Source organism: Notolepis coatsorum, assembly GCF_963971535.1.
Source record: "Notolepis coatsorum genome assembly, chromosome: 12".
NCBI classification, from domain to species: Eukaryota; Metazoa; Chordata; class Actinopteri; order Aulopiformes; family Paralepididae; genus Notolepis; species Notolepis coatsorum.
The window spans coordinates 6,882,056-6,899,555 of record NC_140176.1 but is presented as its reverse complement, the minus strand read 5'-3'; the positions used below and the strand labels follow the sequence as shown (position 1 = coordinate 6,899,555).

Genomic DNA, 17,500 nt, shown 5'->3' with positions numbered 1-17,500 from the left:
AACACTGCTAGATGAACAACACCACTTATGCCCTGAGCTGCCAGAGTAGTGCCCTTCCTGCTGACTTGTTGTACACAACTAGTAAGTAGTTTTGTAAGTCGCTAAATTACTAAATGTAAATGTATTATTATTCTTATTATCATTGTGCTTTTGAGTCCGTCTGAGTGAAGATATTTGCCTGGTGAGGTGTGTGGATGGCGGAGCTGAATTAGGATGTTTGGGTTGTGAAGGTGTTGAGCTCTTGTTGAGTCTTAGGTTGATTCAAGCTGTGCTGAGGCTGAGCCACAAGCTTTAGTGCTCCGTCATCACCCAGCACTCTGACACACACACACACACACACAGACACACACACACACACACACACACACACACACAGAGACACACACACACACACACACACACACACACACACACACACACACACACACGCACGCACGCACGCACGCACGCACGCACGCACAGACACACACACACACACACACACACACACACACACACACGCGCGCGCGCACGCACGCACACACACACACACACACACACACACACACACACCCAGCACTCTCACACACACACACATGCACACACCTACGTACACACACATTTGAATACTTTATTTGGTTCCACAAATTATATTACATAAACAGGGAATCAAATGTATCGGGGCCAAGCAGCACTGAACACTTAAGGTACACATAGCACCTCCTTCTCCACGTGGCTAAGCTGCACTCTCACACACACACACACACACACACACACACACACACACACACACACACACACACACACACACACACACACACACACACACACACACACACACACACACACACACACACACACACACACACACATATACACACACACACACACACACACACACACACACACACACACCCTCTCCATCCATCCGTCAGTACGGGGCTCAGCTCTGCTCCCTGGAGACAAATCTGAGGCAATCGAGAGCGAAGAGGAATTAACAACGTTTGTATTTTTAACAGATTGGCTCACTACTACTACTACACACACACACACACACGCACGCACACACCCCTCCTTCCTTTCCCTTTCCTTTCCTCCCCCCACATCCCATAATAACACCAACAGTTGACTCAGAAACGGGGCGGTAAGCGATGGTCTTCTAGTGACCTTCTAGCCAACTCTGAAGTTTATTTAAGCTCAGAGTATCAAGGTACCAGTTTATCCCCAGGACTGGCCCAAGGCCTGCTGACCCCAAGGCTGAACCCACAACCCTCTATACTGTCTTCACACACCCCCTGCACTTCAGCTCAATCCTCCAAACCTATCTCACCCTTCGGCACAGGTGATAGGAATCACGCTGATGGATGGAGACTCCACACCTGCTCCTACTCATCCACTCTGCACTAGTTCTCCGTTCATTCAGCGTCAGGTCTTCCCTAAGAATGGCCCGGCAAGTAGCCTCTTTATTATGTATCCTCTGTCTTATACCTTTCATTATGCTGTTTACCAATTATGTGTTGAGATCTCTTGCCGTTCTATTTCCCTGTATACAACCCTCCCGTGATTTTTGACCGTTTCATTCTATCGTGTTATTTTCTAACATTGTATTTCCGTATAATTATAATCCTCCCGTCTTTGTGTTTTTTCCACAGTGTGCAGTGTGTTTTCGTGGAGACTTTTTTAGTTTTTCTCTCTGTGTCCTCCACAGCCCACTACCCCCAGTGCTCCCCTCCGGCCACGGTCATGAATGAATGAATGAATGAATGAATGAATGAATGAATGAATGAATGAATGAATGAATGAATGAATGAATGAATGAATGAATGAATGAATGAATGAATGAATGCATGAATGAATGAATGAATGAATGAATGATTTTATTTCTGTCTTTTTTTTTTATTATTATAAAGCATAGTAGTAGTAGAACTTCCAAAAAAACAAACAAATAAAATTACCGAAAAGGTGTAGGCTGAAGCAGAGGCTTATAATTGCCTTCCCTTTTTACATTACATTACACTATTTACACAAAACAATAAAATACAAAAAAGAAACATAATTCAGTATATCATTTAGCAAAGGTTACAAACGTTTCATAGTTTTATGTACAAAACGTATACACATTTATATATGTTTTATTTCTTTTTTAAATACTTTTTCTTTTTTTATATATATATATGTTTTTCTTTTTCTTTTTTCTTTTCCCTTTGTCACTATTTGAACACAGCTATGTTATGGATGAAATATAACTAGGATAATAATGAGGTTTTATATTTATGTATCACCTTATATTTGAATAATTTCTTAAAAGTATGTAGGGGCGGGCCCGGCTAACGACACACACACACCGCACCTGTTTCCCTCCTCAGCGTATTAATAAATGCCCTACGGGGTTGTGCATGAACCTGTCTCCCCTGTTGTACATCTGAGCCCACTGCAGTTACAGAGTCCTAACAACCTTATTCTCGAAAAGAGACGTTGAGGTTTTTACAACGCTGTCGAGATTACAAATACAAACAGTTCAGCAGCACACATATAAAAGGAGATTTTTTTTGCATAAATAGGACAAAAACAGTTACATACTGACTGAGGTAGGGAGGTTTGTGATCGTGTTTTAAATTAAGAACAGTGACACGGTTAGTAGTGGTGTAACAGTAGCCTACACAGAAGCCACTTTTCAGAAGAAGTGAGAAAATATAAACATTTGTGTGACTACTCATGTCGTGATTACAAAGACAGCTGGGCCCCGGACCCACGCAGAACCCAGATATGTCGGACCAGAACCTGAACCAAATACCAGAACCTGAGTCGGCCCCGGGAGACGCAGACCAGAATGGTATTGTTTTAAAAGTTGCTTATTAGAAGTTGCGTACCTTTACACCCCTAGTTAGTATGGATTGTACATACAACAGTGTAGTTGTGCAGTGTTTAGGTATGGATTGTACTTTTTTTATTATTATTTTTTATTATCTTTTTCCTCCTTCTTTTTCCATTTTTCTCCCCTCCCAATGTTAGTCGTTATGCCAATTCCCAATCCCCTTCCTGGTCGTTGCGCACTCTACCCCCTACCGTTGGTCTGGGAGGGCGGAGACTATCACATGCTTCCTCCGACACATGTGTACCCAGCCCACCGCTTCTTTTCACCTGGCAGCGCGGACTCTCACTGGGAGAGTGTAACGTGTGGAAGGATCACACTACCTCCCCCATATCCTTCCCTCGCTGTGCAGGCGCCCCAACCGAACTGTAGGAGTCACTGTTTACAACGACCAGGACCCACCCACGCCGGCTTCCCACCCACTAACACTGCCAATTGTGTTAGTAGGCTATGGACGGTCGACCAAGCCGGAGGCACCACAGCCGGATTCGATCCCACTGGCTCTGTGGTGGTAGACAGACGCTTAGTCCGCTGCACTACCTGGCCGCTCCATGGATTGTACTTTTAACAATGTAGTCCAGCAGTGCTTGGGTTTGGATATTACTTTTAACTGTGTATTTATGCAGTATTTTGGTAAGGATAGTACTTTTAACAGTGTATCTCCGCGGTGTTTGGGTACAGATAGTACTTTTAACAGTGTATCTCCGCGGTGTTTGGGTACAGACAGCACTTTTAACAGTGTATCTCCGCGGTGGTGTTTGGGTACAGATAGTACTTTTAACAGTGTATCTCCGCTGTGTTTGGGTACAGACAGCACTTTTAACAGTGTATCTCCGCGGTGTTTGGGTACAGACAGCACTTTTAACAGTGTATCTCCGCGGTGTTTGGGTACAGATAGGACTTTTAACAGTGTATCTCCGCGGTGTTTGGGTACAGACAGTACTTTTAACAGTGTATCTCTGCAGTGTTTGGGTACAGACAGTACTTTTAACAGTGTATCTCCGCGGTGTTTGGGTACAGACAGCACTTTTAACAGTGTATCTCCGCTGTGTTTGGGTACAGACAGTACTTTTAACAGTGTATCTCTGCAGTGTTTGGGTACAGACAGTACTTTTAACAGTGTATCTCCGCGGTGTTTGGGTACAGACAGTACTTTTAACAGTGTATCTCTGCAGTGTTTGGGTACAGACAGTACTTTTAACAGTGTATCTCCGCGGTGTTTGGGTACAGACAGCACTTTTAACAGTGTATCTCCTCGGTGTTTGGGTACAGATAGCACTTTTAACAGTGTATCTCCGCAGTGTTTGGGTACAGACAGCACTTTTAACAGTGTATCTCCGCAGTGTTTGGGTACAGACAGCACTTTTAACAGTGTATCTCCGCGGTGTTTGGGTACAGACAGTACTTTTAACAGTGTATCTCTGCAGTGTTTGGGTACAGACAGTACTTTTAACAGTGTATCTCCGCGGTGTTTGGGTACAGACAGCACTTTTAACAGTGTATCTCCTCGGTGTTTGGGTACAGATAGCACTTTTAACAGTGTATCTCCGCTGTGTTTGGGTACAGACAGCACTTTTAACAGTGTATTTCTGCAGTGTTTGGGTACAGACAGTACTTTTAACAGTGTATCTCCGCGGTGTTTGGGTACAGACAGTACTTTTAACAGTGTATCTCCGCGGTGTTTGGGTACAGACAGTACTTTTAACAGTGTATCTCCGCGGTGTTTGGGTACAGACAGCACTTTTAACAGTGTATCTCCACGGTGTTTGGGTACAGATAGCACTTTTAACAGTGTATCTCCGCTGTGTTTGGGTACAGACAGCACTTTTAACAGTGTATCTCCGCGGTGTTTGGGTACAGACAGCACTTTTAACAGTGTATCTCCGTGGTGTTTGGGTACAGACAGCACTTTTAACAGTGTATCTCTGCAGTGTTTGGGTCCAGACAGTACTTTTAACAGTGTATCTCCGTGGTGTTTGGGTACAGACAGCACTTTTAACAGTGTATCTCTGCGGTGTTTGGGTACAGACAGCACTTTTAACAGTGTATCTCTGCGGTGTTTGGGTACAGACAGTACTTTTAACAGTGTATCTCTGTGGTGTTTGGGTTACAGACAGCACTTTTAACAGTGTATCTCCACGGTGTTTGGGTTACAGACAGCACTTTTAACAGTGTATCTCCACGGTGTTTGGGTACAGACAGCACTTTTAACAGTGTATCTCCACGGTGTTTGGGTACAGACAGCACTTTTAACAGTGTATCTCTGTGGTGTTTGGGTTACAGACAGCACTTTTAACAGTGTATCTCCACGGTGTTTGGGTACAGATAGTACTTTTAACAGTGTATCTCCACGGTGTTTGGGTACAGACAGCACTTTTAACAGTGTATCTCTGCGGTGTTTGGGTACAGATAGCACTTTTAACAGTGTATCTCTGCGGTGTTTGGGTACAGACAGCACTTTTAACAGTGTATCTCCACGGTGTTTGGGTACAGACAGCACTTTTAACAGTGTATCTCCGCGGTGTTTGGGTACAGACAGTACTTTTAACAGTGTATCTCCGCGGTGTTTGGGTACAGACAGTACTTTTAACAGTGTATCTCCGCGGTGTTTGGGTACAGACAGCACTTTTAACAGTGTATCTGCGCGGTGTTTGGGTTACAGATAGTACTTTTAACAGTGTATCTGCGCGGTGTTTGGGTACAGATAGTACTTTTAACAGTGTATCTGCGCGGTGTTTGGGTTACAGATAGTACTTTTAACAGTGTATCTGCGCTGTGTTTGGGTACAGACAGCACTTTTAACAGTGTATCTCTGTGGTGTTTGGGTACAGACAGTACTTTTAACAGTGTATCTGCGTGGTGTTTGGTTACAGACAGCACTTTTAACAGTGTATCTCTGCAGTGTTTGGGTACAGACAGCACTTTTAACAGTGTATCTCTGCGGTGGTGTTTGGGTACAGACAGTACTTTTAACAGTGTATCTCCGCGGTGTTTGGGTACAGACAGTACTTTTAACAGTGTATCTCCGCGGTGTTTGGGTACAGACAGTACTTTTAACAGTGTATCTCGGCGGTGTTTGGGTACAGACAGTACTTTTAACAGTGTATCTCCGCGGTGTTTGGGTACAGACAGTACTTTTAACAGTGTATCTCCGCGGTGTTTGGGTACAGACAGTACTTTTAACAGTGTATCTGCGCGGTGTTTGGGTACAGACAGCACTTTTAACAGTGTATCTGCGCGGTGTTTGGGTACAGACAGCACTTTTAACAGTGTATCTCCGCGGTGTTTGGGTACAGACAGCACTTTTAACAGTGTATCTCCGCAGTGTTTGGGTACAGACAGCACTTTTAACAGTGTATCTCTGCAGTGTTTGGGTACAGACAGCACTTTTAACAGTGTATCTCTGCAGTGTTTGAGTACAGACAGCACTTTTAACAGTGTATCTCCGCGGTGTTTGGGTACAGACAGTACTTTTAACAGTGTATCTCAGCGGTGTTTGGGTACAGACAGCACTTTTAACAGTGTATCTCTGCAGTGTTTGAGTACAGACAGCACTTTTAACAGTGTATCTCCGCGGTGTTTGGGTACAGACAGTACTTTTAACAGTGTATCTCAGCGGTGTTTGGGTACAGACAGCACTTTTAACAGTGTATTTCTGCAGTGTTTGGGTACAGACAGTACTTTTAACAGTGTATCTCCACAGTGTTTGGGTACAGACAGCACTTTTAACAGTGTATCTCCGCAGTGTTTGGGTACAGACAGCACTTTTAACAGTGTATCTCAGCGGTGTTTGGGTACAGATAGCACTTTTAACAGTGTATCTCTGCAGTGTTTGAGTACAGACAGCACTTTTAACAGTGTATCTGCGTGGTGTTTGAGTACAGACAGCACTTTTAACAGTGTATCTGCGCGGTGTTTGGGTACAGACAGCACTTTTAACAGTGTATCTGCGTGGTGTTTGGGTACAGATAGTACTTTTAACAGTGTATCTCTGCAGTGTTTGGGTACAGACAGTACTTTTAACAGTGTATCTCCGCGGTGTTTGGGTACAGACAGCACTTTTAACAGTGTATCTCCGCAGTGTTTGGGTACAGACAGCACTTTTAACAGTGTATCTCGGCGGTGTTTGGGTACAGACAGTACTTTTAACAGTGTATCTCCGCAGTGTTTGGGTACAGACAGCACTTTTAACAGTGTATCTCGGCGGTGTTTGGGTACAGATAGTACTTTTAACAGTGTATCTCGGCGGTGTTTGGGTACAGATAGCACTTTTAACAGTGTATCTCCGCGGTGTTTGGGTACAGACAGCACTTTTAACAGTGTATCTCTGCGGTGTTTGGGTACAGACAGCACTTTTAACAGTGTATCTCTGCAGTGTTTGGGTACAGACAGCACTTTTAACAGTGTATCTCGGCGGTGTTTGGGTACAGATAGCACTTTTAACAGTGTATCTCCGCGGTGTTTGGGTACAGACAGCACTTTTAACAGTGTATCTCTGCGGTGTTTGGGTACAGACAGCACTTTTAACAGTGTATCTCCGCAGTGTTTGGGTACAGACAGCACTTTTAACAGTGTATCTCCGCGGTGTTTGGGTACAGACAGCACTTTTAACAGTGTATCTCTGCTGTGTTTGGGTACAGATAGTACTTTTAACAGTGTATCTCTGCGGTGTTTGGGTACAGACAGCACTTTTAACAGTGTATCTGCGTGGTGTTTGGGTACAGATAGTACTTTTAACAGTGTATCTCTGCGGTGTTTGGGTACAGACAGCACTTTTAACAGTGTATCTCTGCGGTGTTTGGGTACAGACAGCACTTTTAACAGTGTATCTCCGCAGTGTTTGGGTACAGACAGCACTTTTAACAGTGTATCTCCGCGGTGTTTGGGTACAGACAGCACTTTTAACAGTGTATCTCTGCTGTGTTTGGGTACAGATAGTACTTTTAACAGTGTATCTCTGCGGTGTTTGGGTACAGACAGCACTTTTAACAGTGTATCTGCGTGGTGTTTGGGTACAGATAGTACTTTTAACAGTGTATCTCGGCGGTGTTTGGGTACAGACAGCACTTTTAACAGTGTATCTCCGCGGTGTTTGGGTACAGACAGCACTTTTAACAGTGTATCTGCGTGGTGTTTGGGTACAGACAGTACTTTTAACAGTGTATCTCCGCGGTGTTTGGGTACAGAGAGCACTTTTAACAGTGTATCTCTGCGGTGTTTGGGTACAGACAGTACTTTTAACAGTGTATCTCTGCAGTGTTTGGGTACAGACAGTACTTTTAACAGTGTATCTCTGCGGTGTTTGGGTACAGACAGTACTTTTAACAGTGTATCTCTGCGGTGTTTGGGTACAGACAGCACTTTTAACAGTGTATCTCCGCGGTGTTTGGGTACAGATAGCACTTTTAACAGTGTATCTGCGCGGTGTTTGGGTACAGATAGCACTTTTAACAGTGTATCTCTGCAGTGTTTGGGTACAGACAGCACTTTTAACAGTGTATCTCTGCAGTGTTTGGGTACAGACAGCACTTTTAACAGTGTATCTCCGCAGTGTTTGGGTACAGACAGCACTTTTAACAGTGTATCTCAGCGGTGTTTGGGTACAGATAGCACTTTTAACAGTGTATCTCTGCAGTGTTTGAGTACAGACAGCACTTTTAACAGTGTATCTGCGTGGTGTTTGAGTACAGACAGCACTTTTAACAGTGTATCTGCGCGGTGTTTGGGTACAGACAGCACTTTTAACAGTGTATCTGCGTGGTGTTTGGGTACAGATAGTACTTTTAACAGTGTATCTCTGCAGTGTTTGGGTACAGACAGTACTTTTAACAGTGTATCTCCGCGGTGTTTGGGTACAGACAGCACTTTTAACAGTGTATCTCCGCAGTGTTTGGGTACAGACAGCACTTTTAACAGTGTATCTCGGCGGTGTTTGGGTACAGACAGTACTTTTAACAGTGTATCTCCGCAGTGTTTGGGTACAGACAGCACTTTTAACAGTGTATCTCGGCGGTGTTTGGGTACAGATAGTACTTTTAACAGTGTATCTCGGCGGTGTTTGGGTACAGATAGCACTTTTAACAGTGTATCTCCGCGGTGTTTGGGTACAGACAGCACTTTTAACAGTGTATCTCGGCGGTGTTTGGGTACAGATAGCACTTTTAACAGTGTATCTCCGCGGTGTTTGGGTACAGACAGCACTTTTAACAGTGTATCTCTGCGGTGTTTGGGTACAGACAGCACTTTTAACAGTGTATCTCTGCGGTGTTTGGGTACAGACAGCACTTTTAACAGTGTATCTCCGCAGTGTTTGGGTACAGACAGCACTTTTAACAGTGTATCTCCGCGGTGTTTGGGTACAGACAGCACTTTTAACAGTGTATCTCTGCTGTGTTTGGGTACAGATAGTACTTTTAACAGTGTATCTCTGCGGTGTTTGGGTACAGACAGCACTTTTAACAGTGTATCTGCGTGGTGTTTGGGTACAGATAGTACTTTTAACAGTGTATCTCGGCGGTGTTTGGGTACAGACAGCACTTTTAACAGTGTATCTCCGCGGTGTTTGGGTACAGACAGCACTTTTAACAGTGTATCTGCGTGGTGTTTGGGTACAGACAGTACTTTTAACAGTGTATCTCCGCGGTGTTTGGGTACAGAGAGCACTTTTAACAGTGTATCTCTGCGGTGTTTGGGTACAGACAGTACTTTTAACAGTGTATCTCTGCAGTGTTTGGGTACAGACAGTACTTTTAACAGTGTATCTCTGCGGTGTTTGGGTACAGACAGTACTTTTAACAGTGTATCTCTGCGGTGTTTGGGTACAGACAGCACTTTTAACAGTGTATCTCCGCGGTGTTTGGGTACAGATAGCACTTTTAACAGTGTATCTGCGCGGTGTTTGGGTACAGATAGCACTTTTAACAGTGTATCTCTGCAGTGTTTGGGTACAGACAGCACTTTTAACAGTGTATCTCTGCAGTGTTTGGGTACAGACAGCACTTTTAACAGTGTATCTCTGCGGTGTTTGGGTACAGACAGTACTTTTAACAGTGTATCTCTGCGGTGTTTGGGTACGGCGGCGCGGCTCAGTGTAAACAGTGGGCCGGGTCGTATCAACAGATGCGTGTTGTCGTGGCGAGTGGGCCGGGCGCTGGCTAATTGGTGTCTGTTGACAGACAGGACGCGGACGGAGGAAACACGAGAGAGACCTGCGGGGTCTCGTTTCATTAGATGACAAGCGTGTGGGAGAACTTTGAACACACACACACACACACACACACACACACACACACACACACACACACACACACACACACACACACACACACACACACACACACACACACACACACACACACACACACACACACACACACACACACACACACACACACACACACACACCTGGCAACATCCACACATGCATTGGAATGCGTGTGTACTAGAATGCGTGCATGCATACCACACGCACACACGCACACGCACGCACACAAGTCCATCCATCAGATAAGCTTGTGTCTAACTCTTTGCTTTACCGCTGTGATATGTAATCCTAATAAATGGTTGTGTTTTGGATGGTCGGCTAATATTCCGTGGCCAGATGGAAGCCACAAATCATGACGATTATGTTTCCTCACCACAAGGGAGCGGGGAATTTAGCCAACCGCTATTATGTTAGTTTTAACAATAGAACAACCGCTATATGTTAGTTTTAACAATAGAACAAGAGTTATACGTTAGCTTTAACAATAGAACAACATTAAAAGATTTGGTAAAAAAAAAAACAATAGAACAACATTTATATGTTAGTTAACAATAGAACAACAGTTAAACGTTAGTTTTAACAATAAAACAACATTTATATGTTAGTTAACAATAGAACAACAGTTATACGTTAGTTTTAACAATACAACAACATTAACTAAAAGTACAATGGAGCTCTATGGAGAAACCATGACACTCCCCTGACTAAAAGTACAATGGAGCTCTATGGAGAAACCTGGCACTGACCTGACTAAAAGTATAATGGAGCTCTATGGAGAAACCATGGCACTCTCCTGACTAAAAGTACAATGGAGCTCTATGGAGAAACCATGACACTCCCCTGACTAAAAGTACAATGGAGCTCTATGGAGAAACCATGACACTGCCGTGACTAAAAGTATAATGGAGCTCTATGGAGAAACCATGACACTCCCCTGACTAAAAGTATAATGGAGCTCTATGGAGAAACCATGACACTCCCCTGACTAAAAGTACAATGGAGCTCTATGGAGAAACCATGACACTCCCCTGACTAAAAGTATAATGGAGCTCTATGGAGAAACCATGACACTACCCTGACTAAAAGTACAATGGAGCTCTATGGAGAAACCATGGCACTGCCCTGACTAAAAGTACAATGGAGCTCTATGGAGAAACCATGGCACTGCCCTGACTAAAAGTACAATGGAGCTCTATGGAGAAACCATGGCACTGCCCTGACTAAAAGTACAATGGAGCTCTATGGAGAAATGTCAAGTTAGACCGCGCTCTCAAAGTCTGACACTGGGTGCTGTAATCCCATAAAGTTGAATTTAAAGAAAGCAGGAAAGCCGGACCAGCACTCGCAGGTTCATTAGTATTTAATGGCAGCCTGAAATGGAAACAAACATGTTTCAGAACTATTGTTCCTTCATCAGTGTTATGGCTAGCAATGATATTACAGTCAAGATGGTGGTTATATACACCGGATAGGTAATGACTTGACAGGAAATTACATCACGACGCAACCATGACACTCCCCTGACTAACAGTATAATGGAGCTCTATGGAGAAACCATGACACTGCCCTGACTAAAAGTACAATGGAGCTCTATGGAGAAACCATGACACTACCCCATTATGTCTGTCTGTCTGTCTGTCTGTCTGTCTGTCTGTCTGTCTGTCTGTCTGTCTGTCTGTCTGTCTGTCTGTCTGTCTGTCTGTCTGTCTGTCTGTCTGTCTGTCTGTCTGTCTGTCTCTCTCTCTCTCTCTCTCTCTCTCTGTCTGTCTCTCTCTCTCTCTCTCCTTCCTCCCACTAACTCTCTCTCTTTAACTTCTTTTTCACCTACTCTGTGTGTGTGTGCCTGTGTGTGTGCATGCATGCCTGTGTGTGTGCTTGTGTGTGTGTGCGTACGTGCGTGCATGTCTGTGTGTGGCAGATATTCTGGAACAACCTGAGAGATGAAACTCACTTTATCTGCAAACCGAGGTTTAGTTTAGTCTACAGCGATCTTCACGATCACAGCTGAAATACTGATTTAACCCCCCGGCCTCAGGTCACATGATACGACCGCCGTGAGGCTGTCAAGAATATTTGGAGAAGGAGTGAAAAGAGGGTTTTGATTGTAATACATATGTTCCAAATCCACTCTTTAAAATAACTGTTTAGGTTTTGCATTGAAATAGAGTTCAAGTTATGTAAGTTCTCTCTGACATGGCCGCCATCAGATTGTTTGGAGGGAAGTTACAGCTGATATAATAATATAATTTGAGTTTCCTGGATGTCATCCAAACCTCTGCCTTGCTCTTTTTGAAGTTTCACATTTAAAGGGATACTACATCGTTAAAAGCTCTGCTCCTCTGTGTTTGTCAGAATGTTTGACCTCTAAAGGTCAAACCCTTTAACAACAATTTAGTTGTGTTCTCATCGGTTCTGTGGGTACGGTTTGATTGATTGATTGATTGATTGAAAACTTTATTAACAGATTGCAGAATGGGTACAATACAGTACGGCTCAATACAAACAACTGCAAAGAGGATGAAGACCAGAAAAAGACTTTCGTCTTGTTTACATAAAGGTCCTCCATTTTCAATTCATCAGGACATTTATGACATACGCGACATACAGATATACGGTACTGTTTCATCAGGACATTTATGACATACACGACATACAGATATACGGTACTGTGTAAGAAAGTGAAGACATCATAAAAAAAAGTCAGAAGGGGAAGAAACTGTACATTGGAGGGGATTGGGAGGGGTGGGGAGTGGGGGGACGGGATTTTGACATTTACCGGGGCCAGTTTCTAATTGCAGCCACCCGTAGGTGCTCTTTGAGAGCGGTTTTGAAGGAGGGTAGGGATTCACATTCTTTTAGGGCTGTGGGTAATGACCAAATCTTGTGTCTGCTAATTGTCTATTTAATTCAGTAACATAGGAACTCTTATTCTGCACCACTATGGCCGAACATTTATCGGCCTTCCTGTACACTAAATTATCTAACTGCATCCATTCCTTAAGTGCTAGTCTCTCTGACTCAAGCATTTACATAAAAAGTAACATGGAATTGACATAAAACATATCATGGAATTTACATAAAAAGTATTATGGTATTTATTTACATAAAAAGTATCTTGGTATTTACATAAAAAGTATTATGGTATTTACATAAAAAGTATCATGGTAGTTACATAAAAGGTATCATGGAATTTATATAAAAATTATTATGGTATTTACGTAAAAAAGTATCATGGTATTTACATAAAAATGGAACAGCCCACAGTATGGCAGACAATAACCCAACAGCAACGACACGGTGATCAATTCAGATGTGGCAGAAACAGTTTAATCAGTAATCAGGGGTCAATACCACAATATCAGTCCATGTGGCAAACAAATCCAATAAGGGGGCAGGCAGGAGGAGAAGTCGAAATTAGGGATGTTTGATGTTGGCTTTTTTACCGATATCCGATATACCGATATTGTCCAACTCTTAATTTCCGATACCCCCCCCCAAAAAAAACTGAATAGTTTCAGGTAATTAACATTACATATATCTTGTCGTGGAATTAACACAACATTAGGCATACTTTTGACAATAAATAAAATAAGAATTTGTTCTTACTTGCTTGCCTGGGTAAATAAAGGTTAAATAAATCAAAAAAAAAAAGTATTATAAAATAAATACATACATTCTTTTGAAAACCGATAGCGATAATTTCCGATATTACATTTTAATGCATTTTAACGGCAGATAATATCGGACATCCCTAGTCGAAATCCAAAATCCAACAGGGAGGGTCGATAGCAGAAACAGGCGGGATGAAACAAGATAGCAGAACGCTGGATAGCCAGGTAAGACACTTTAGACACTCTGGCAGGGAGCGAGGGAAATGAACAGGTGTACAGTAAGTACTGAAGGGCTGATTAGCTAACGAGGGGCAGGTGTGTGTGTGAGTGGAGCAGCCCAGGTGCATGTGATCAGCAGGTGATGCAGGAGAGAGTGTCCAGGTTTGAAATGACAGGTTAATATGTAAGGGATAATGTATGGCTACGAGGTCATTGTCGCAAAATAATTGACCGACACGGAGTTTAGAACACCGAGGCGCCTCGCCGAGGTGTTCTAAACGTTAGTGAAGGTCAATTATTTTGCAACAATGACCGAGTATAGCTATACATTATCCCGCTTATTACATGGCTAACTTACTAACAATATACCTAATTCATTTTACACCATCGACAAGACGAGATCAGATGCAGACGCAGTTGTTCTGTTGCTCCTCTGTCATCGGCAGGTGTGTGGACTTGATTGCACCTGATGCAGTGCAGCTTTCGTGACTGCGATCAAAATGCTTGATTGTGATTGGTCAATAGCGCTCTGTTGCCCCTAGCAGCGGCCATTATTGCGCGTTGCCCGTAGCAGCGGTGAATTATCGAGAAATAATTGACCGCTGCTTGGGGCAACGGAGCGCTATTGACCAATCACAATCAAGCATTTTGGCGAATGTTAAAACGCCATGTAATAACAGCAAACAAAGAACATATTAACCTCTTAACCTGCGCCCCCAAAAGTGGCCATTTTAGTTTTTGAGGACTGCATACTTTTTTTGCAAACCAAAATACTATACTTTATACTTATAGCACATGCATGAGCCTGGTCTCTTTTGAAAGATAACATTCTGAAGTTTCTGAGACAATTGTTGGTGCATTTAATGTATATGACCGTCAGTCACTCATAGACATTGGATTACGGGAAACTTACCAACTGGATTACTCGCTGGATCAACTTTCCGAACCACATCAATGGCCGGAAGAAATCCTCCGGAGACTAGGACCAGATCCTTTGTTCCCAGAGCCCAGGAAAAGACGTCGAGGAAAAAGGGCTGGGATCCGAAACAGGCTGAGATCCAGACGACACCGTACACCACTTCCCAGTATATTGCTAGCCAATGTACAATCAATAGACAATAAACTGGATGACATCCGAGCAAGGATTCAATATCAAAGAGACGTTAGGGACTGCAATGTCCTTTGCTTCACCGAAACATGGCTAACACCGGAGGTTCCAGATCACGCGATTCAACCAGCGGATCACTTCTTTATCCATAGGAAGGATCGGACACAATCAGAGTCCGGTAAACAACGTGGTGGAGGTATTGCCTTCATGTTTAACAAAAATTGGAGTGATCCAACGAATGTGAAGGAATTATCCAACCACTGCTCCCCAGAACTGGAATATATAACCATCAAGTGTCGTCCTTTCTTCCTCCCGAGGGAGTTAACGGCGATCGTCCTGGTCGGAGTGTATATTCCACCGCAAGCCAACAACAACGCCGCGCTCTCCAGACTCCACGACGAGGTAAATAGTATACAAGCGACGAACGTTAACGCCGCCATTTTAGTACTGGGAGATTTCAATAGCGCCAATCTGAGAAAGGTATTGCCTGATTTCTACCAGCATGTGACTTGCAACACCAGAGGCGGTAACATCCTAGATCACTGTTACACGCAATTTAAAGGTGGCTACAAGGCTCATTCTGATAGTGGCTTTGGCAAGTCAGATCACGCATCCATTTTCCTTACACCAAAGTACAGACAAAGAATTAAAAGTACTCCCGTAGTCTCGCGAGAGGTGCAGAAATGGGATGTGACGTCAGAGGATACGATCCGGTCAGTGTTTCACAACACAGACTGGATTGTATTCCGCGACACAGATAACATTAATGCCTACACGGAGACAGTGCTGGACTATGTCTGTACTAGGGTGAAAGAAACAATCCCCACTACCAAAATGAAAGTTTACCCAAATCAAAAACCCTGGGTAGACAAATCCGTCCGTGAAGCTCTGAGAGAGCGCACCAAAGCATACAATGACGGCCTAGTGGCAGGCAACATGAATGACCACAAGGTGGCGCAACACAACGTAAGGAGGACAGTGTCAGAGGCCAAACGGCGCTACAGGGATAAAATTGAACTCCAGTTTGAACAAGCTGACTCTAGAGCTATGTGGCAGGGGCTCAAAACGATGACAGACTACAAAGGCGCCTCCCTCAAACTGAACAGTGACATCTCCTTAGCAAACGACCTCAATACCTTCTATGCGAGGTTTGATGCTGGTAATAACAACACCAGCTCACAAGCCTCGGCAATGGGGGGGGGGGGGTCGGCTGCTGATGGAGGCGCAGTGTTCAGGGTAACAGAGCATGAGGTGAGGCGGACCTTTAAAAAAGTGAATATCAGGAAGGCAGCAGGTCCGGACGGCATCCCCGGCCGCGTCCTAAAAGTCTGTGCCGACCAACTGGCCCCAGTATTCACTGACATATTTAACCTGTCCTTAGAACAGGCTGTCATCCCCACCTGCCTGAAGAAGTCCACTATTATCCCTGTACCCAAAAAATCCAAGCCTGCTTGCCTCAACGACTACCGCCCTGTAGCTCTCACCTCCATAGCCATGAAGTGCTTTGAGAAGCTAGTAAAGGGCTACATCTGCTCCTCCCTCCCCATCAACATGGACCCCCTGCAATTTGCATACCGCCCCAACAGGTCCACGGAGGACGCCATATCCCATGTGCTGCACACAGCAGCATCACACCTGGACAAGAGGCAGGGGAACTATGTGAGAATGCTATTCATCGACTACAGCTCGGCATTCAATACCATAGTCCCCTCCATACTCATAGCCAAGCTCAGGGACCTGGGCTTGGGCTATGACCTCTGCCAGTGGGTCTTGGACTTCCTGACTGGCAGACCCCAGGTGGTGAGAGCAGGCAACTGCACCTCCTCATCCATCACCGTCAACATAGGGGCCCCCCAGGGCTGTGTTCTGAGTCCCCTCCTCTACTCCCTGTACACACACGACTGTGTGGCTCAGCGGAGTAGCAATACAATCGTCAAATTTGCTGACGACACAGTGGTGGTGGGCCTGATCTCTGCCAACGACGAGAGGGCCTACCTGGAAGAGGTCAAGGTCCTGGCGGGATGGTGCCAGGAAAACAGCCTCTCCCTGAACGTCAGCAAAACAAAGGAGATGATTGTGGACTTCAGGAGGTCGGGGGTCAAGGACTACAGCCCCCTCAGCATCGACGGGGCACCGGTTGAGAGAGTCAACAGCTTCAAGTACCTCGGAGCCCACATATCCGAGGACTTGACATGGACCATACACATTAACAGTGTGGTGAAGAAGGCACGACAACGCCTCTACTTCCTCAGGCGCCTAAGGAAGTTCCAAGTCAGCCAGAAGATCCTTAAGAACTTCTACTCATGTACAATAGAGAGCATCTTGACCGGCAACATCACCTCCTGGTTTGGGAATAGCACTGCAAAAGACCAAAGCAGACTACAAAGAGTGACACGTTCAGCCGAACGCACAATTGGAGGGGGGCTCCCCACCCTCCAGAACATTTA

At 44.4% G+C, this 17,500-nt stretch overlaps 1 pseudogene across 1 annotated transcript in view; it reads left to right on the top strand.

Annotated features, from left to right (window-relative positions):
* The first annotated feature begins 2,745 nt into the window (after nt 1-2,745).
* The window catches only part of LOC311238637, a 104,541-nt pseudogene continuing 89,786 nt past the window's right edge, over nt 2,746-17,500 (top strand). Inside the window, exon 1 of the transcript in view lies at nt 2,746-2,812. The product of the transcript in view is annotated as an uncharacterized misc_RNA (transcript). The remainder of the gene's footprint in view (nt 2,813-17,500) is intronic.